Source organism: Mizuhopecten yessoensis, unplaced genomic scaffold (genome assembly GCF_002113885.1).
Source record: "Mizuhopecten yessoensis strain PY_sf001 unplaced genomic scaffold, ASM211388v2 scaffold1689, whole genome shotgun sequence".
NCBI classification, from domain to species: Eukaryota; Metazoa; Mollusca; class Bivalvia; order Pectinida; family Pectinidae; genus Mizuhopecten; species Mizuhopecten yessoensis.
Window position 1 is genome coordinate 564,921 of NW_018404172.1, and position 6,071 is coordinate 570,991.

Below are 6,071 nucleotides of genomic sequence, written 5' to 3' on the forward strand. Positions count from 1 at the left end.
ACATTTGAGTTTTAATTTCCCTCTGTGTGATTGTGCTTTTATTTTCAAAAACATTTTCTCATCTCTGCATGCATATCAAAAACATACTACAAGAGAGTTATGATTAAGTACTTTTTCTCTCTTTTCCCCCAATTATATATTTTTTTCTTGTCAAAATGTCTTGAGGATGTATGGAAATTAAATCTACATGACCATTGAACTTTGAAGATCAAAGCTGCTCAGAGAAAATGTGCCGAGAATAATTTGTGTAAAACCAGACATTACTTGTTGGTTTGTGTGTATGAATGAATGTCAAAACAAATGTGTATATGAATGAGTGACTATATTTTCAAAATGACAAAACTATGTGGCTTAAATATTGAATTTGATTCAATTATCACATGAAAAAAGATATATAAATATATATATATACACTATATAGGAAATATAATGATTACATTTTCTCTTCTTTTTAAATAAATTCAAATGTCAATTTTCATTAAAACAAGAGGTTGTACCATTGAAATGTAATTTTTTTCTTTAATTCAAAGAAAACCCCTTGTGTGTATATTGTACGATATGTTTATAATTATTACGACTTGTAGATACAGTAGAACAAGTTCAGTGCATAGCCTCTTTCTACCAGGATTTAAAAACGGAGCAACATCATTTACATTAATTTCTCATTTCATGGCACATTGTTCCTTTTTATTCCTGGGAGCAAAAGGCCATACTATTCTCAGAAGGCAGATGAAATGGTGAAATTCTATTTTTGATATATTTTATATATTTATGACTGCTGACAGACAAGGACGTGAGCACGGAGGTGGGACAACGTTCTAGCCAGTGTTGTAAACCATTAGTTACTGTATAATGTGAAACATTCATGGGTACTTTCTTTTGTGGTTTAGGAAGTGAAACATCTTCTTTGTTACAAACTATGGTGGTCAGCCTTTTCAACGATTGTATATTAAATATAAGTTGTATAGATATTAACTCGCTGATTCACTGTAGTAACCATCAGAGTTAATACACAGGAACGTTCCATCTTATACAGTATAGAAACAGGTAATTTTGTATCGGAATAGCATGAAATTCAATGAATTCTGACAACTTTACTACCATTGCATCAGTCTGCCAGCTGAGACCCATTGTACTGGTTAAAATGTCATTAAAATGGGAAATCATTTCGAACATCGCTGTCTTGTTGTCTTTTATATATTTTCATTTTAATGACCATCTGCTGCAGCACAAATGACCTGTAAATAAGTTGTGAATGGAAAAGTGGAGAAATTGAAAGAAGATATTATATGCCCCGAAATCAATATTTTCTGACCAGCATTCAGGATACATTGTATTGTGTTTGTGCAGATGTACTTGTTATGCTAGAACCATAAAACATTCTCCAAGGTGTCTGGAATCTTACGAAGAATTTTCAAATATTGTTAAGGCATTGGTCAAAATGTTTTCAAGAAAAAGGGGTTAGGCTAGAGAGAGACGCAATTTATTTTCTCAGACAAACATGTTTCGCTTGGCTTTGAAGCATTTTTATCAAGTTGTCCATAAGAGTTTTTTTAATTCAACAGATAGGCCTATCGGTACTGTTAAATATGAGGTGTAAGTGATGTATTGCTCTCAAGGTTTAGGGTGTTATTTGCCACACAAGATAGTGTTGGAATCATTTGTACTATGTAACATGTTAATCATCTGCATATAAACATATGCTATTGGGTGATCCGGACAATATTGCTGAACATTACAGATTTAAAATGTCTTAATCCTTTAATCCAATACACCATTACGTACTAGTAATCTACAAACATATCATGTCATATGATATCTACACTAAACACGAATATCAAAGATAAATTAAAATGCTGTATGCTAAATGACAACAGTGAAAGCTTTAAAATTATTATTATGCAGAAGACTTTCAAACGAGTTAATGTGAAAAGTTTCAAAGCACTTATAATAGCACGTTTTAAGATTATAATTTTGTTATTGAACCTCAATACCTGTACATGAGTTAATTTTGAGCAGGGAACATGATATATGGACAAGTAAACACCAACTACAATGAACACTAGTCATGGCTTGGTTTATGTAAGGAATATCTCTGGCAAACTATAGCATGTTAATGACTCAAAATCAACGAGAAAAAGTCCAAATAAAAACTGGAATGATTACGTAAAGATCAAAAGAAAAGTAAAAGAAGAATGAGACCAGGCGTTCCGGAAGGGTAAGCGTATTTTGCTTTGATGCTTGACCACACCCACAGTATAAATTTATGCTTTATCAAAGATATGCAATGTCCTCATAATGAGAACCGGGGTAGGGACAATATGGAATATAAATATTCTTAAAATAACACGAAAGTCCTGTACAATTAATGTTTTAACCCATACATGTATTCAGTTATATAAACCTTCCTCTATATGTCCTTTATACGACCTTACATGTTGCCAGACCTTCGCTCTCTGAAGAAAAATGGTTGGCGATATGGACAGTTTATGATTGAAGGAAACAGCAATAAACGTGTTATTTTGTCCATTTTATTGTGCTCATATACATTTAAAATATCCGTCGTCGAAACCCACGGACAGAAAATATGAAAAGGGACATCACAACTCTTAGTAAGTTTCAAGTGATAAAAGAAATATTAAAAATCCGGAAGCGTGGTATTCACAGACATGTACAGAAAAAATGAACCATAAACGCTGTCACAAATGCAAAACCTTACCACGGGCAAAGCTAATAGGGGTTGCTTGCATCATCACAACTCCTTGGACCAATAGGAATGTTAAACTATCTGCCTTGGACAGAGTCCGGTCAGGTGAAGGGACTCGACAAGTTTTGTAAACTTTTGCCCAATCCCATTGCAATTTATGGCAATGAAGTATGTTTGAAGTTTAAGGCCGAGTCCGGTACAAGTCGCACAACAACAGACGAGCAAGTGAGATACACATGGACAAAGACGTGTTACTTTTTTATTTCTATCATAGTTTATTTTGTTTGTGGAGTCAAGTTGTTTGTGATTCTGTTCATTATTTATGTACTGAGAAAGATCGAACGTTTTTTCTTATTATTGCATTAAACTTTATGAATAGCTTCCTGTTTGTATATCGATAAATATTTCCATAGAAAAATTATCTAACCATACAAACACATGGTACTGTGTTGTTTGTATCAGATAGGATACCTTATTGACAGCACGTCCGTCCGCATAACGACCTCTCTGTATAGCTTAATATATATAGATAACATTACTGTTAGAAATGACAGACGTTTACATGCCTTGGTGTGTTTAATGAAAGCTTTGGAATGTCCTGTTTGTTAGTATGTATTGCACACACAATCAAAAAGTTCTTTGACTTTTTTTTTCAACTTCTCTTGACAATAGTTTTTAACACAGGGACCTGAGGATTTGTAGCAGCTATATTTGGACGTAAACTAAGGTGTTCCGATTAATTTCAAACGTTTTAAAAACCATTCTCAACACCATAGTTTATGTCCAAATGAAAATTACCAGGTCCCTGTGGTTAAAATTACTCTGGACACCTTAGTTAAGGTCAAAATATAGCTTTAATAAATTATCATGTACCCGTTGTCCGTAATACGACGAACGTCCCCTACTTGATTTTATTTTTACATAAATCATAAACTATTATGTTTGCAAATAATTTCCCTCCCCCTCCAAAGCCGTGGAAGCAGATTATCAAATAAATGGAAATGATATTCTCCTAAGAATTGGTTATGATATAACCAGGGGCGGGTCCAGGTGAGGGCGTAATGGGCGTACGCCCCCCCCCCCCTTTTAAAAAAAAATCAAAAAATATATATATATATCGTAATCTGCTAATATTGTATTGAATATGGCAATTTATCATATTCATTAATTAAACACATAAACACCCTGACACTTCAACTATAAAATATACATGCTTCAAGTTATGAACCGTTACATTAGTTCATTTCACAATTATTTTATGTTTTTTAGCAAAAAAGGTCCAATTTTTTTACGACTCGCTCCGCTCGGCGAAAGATTTCGTTCTACGCCCCCTCTTTCAAATATCCTAGAAATGCCCCTGATAACTCCCCCTGATACCCCCCCCCCTGATAACTCCTGATAACTCCCCCCTGATAACTCCCCCTTGATAACTCCCCCCTGATAACTTTGAAATCTTAGGCTTGTACTCGGTACACAGTTGTACATATCTACAAAATCAAAAGATACATGTAGACTATTCTGATGTCTTTGATAAAGATCAAAGGATTGACGGACTTTTAAGTTGGATGTAGCTCTACAAAAAAAGGGGGACCAGCCTAGCGATTGGTCAAGGCCTGTATTCATGAAACTGTTCCCATGCTTAAGCATGAATTGTTAGCTCAAACCATGTGACACAGTATAAAAAGGTCATTGAAAACGGTACTCGGTGTCGAGTCTATCCAAAATTCATTCCAGCCGTAGACAAAATAAAGAGAATTCTGATAAATGTATCAGCCGAACAAGAAGTCCGGGTATCCAAGTCTGAGAATGAGAACGGTTTTATGAATACAGGCCCAGTTTTCATGTATGAAATCAATGGTGCAGAGGAGCCACATGTGATATCGAGAGCCGAACCCTTGGATTTTGAAGATACGGGTTAAGAATGTATGTCCAAAATGACAGACCAAACGAAGGTATTGATGCTGCAATACAAATATGGGCTAGTCTAGATGGAAAACAGTGCCAAATACAGAAGGGATCACCAAATACCTAAAGCAGTTCTCGTATATATTGAGGACTAAAGAGGGTAAATGGCAGTTATCACATTAAAGAAATACAAATATAAACCATGTTTCAGATTTGATACTTGAGGAATGCTTTCACAAAAAAAACACCCACACGAAAGGAGGATAAACTTATACTTCTATTTTGGAATATGCAAACGTTATTTTGGGTCATTTTAATACTAGAAAAGACTTATATATATCTCATAAAAAAAATAAAAGTGAAGCTATGAAAGTTAGGACTTAGAATCAGAAACTCACCATCAGTGATGTGCCATAAGCCAATCACGTGATTCCCCTCTAATTGTGGTACGTTACTAGGATATATTTTTCAGTGATTTTCATGACTTCCTTGAGATATGTGTACAGTTTGATAAACGTTAACATCCTGTGAGAAAATTAAATATTTTCCTGTAAGTAACATTCATATATTCCTCCTTGGCTCTGTTATTTTTTTATACCGACGATTATATCATTAAATTACTTTTGACGTTATTCCCATATGACACAATATTAAGTTTTGCCGTAAAAAAAATGTTTCTGGTTCAGGACTATTAAAGTGCTACCAGACTCTCAAATAAATAAAAAAAATCTGTCAAATACTTTTATCGTGTAGATGTCTGATTTGATTGTTGCTTTGTAATTGAAGAAAGGTTCTTGATTATAAAAGGTTAACATTTAGTGCTGAAACGACATGTTCTGGCGGTTCATTCCAAATTGTCACTGTTCCGATTGAAAAATAGGTTGTTTTTTTCTGAGCATGTTTTGTCGAATTAACTGATTACGATCTAAAAACGGATTTTTACATGTTATGCAAAAATTCCACAATGAAAGTACTAGTTAGTTTTCCAGACTGTGTGCCAATTATGATCAAAATGGAACGAGAAACAGATTAAGGAAAATTTATTGAAAAAGAAAAGTTAATTATTATAGAATCCGTGAAACACGTTTGCCTTGTCACTATTGTGTAATGATATTAGCATATTATTGATCTATGAAAATAATGATTAATTCTAAAATACAAATATGAGCTTATCGACCTTACATTTTTTTCTCTTGCATGTTACCTGAAACACTCATAGGTTTTTTTCCCCTCTAAATGTTTTCTTCTGACATAAAAGTTAAGCGAAATCTACTGTATTTGGACAAGGCATGCATTACATTGGAGTGACAATAGGTGTTTATGTGCAAAGAAAGATGACTGTAAAAATGCAGATGGGTTTGTAAATAAAAATGTAGTGGACTTACAAAAGCAAATCTGATAAATGAACGCCGATTGCTTTTTTGTTTCCGTTCGGACTATATCAAGTCTAAGACCGAGG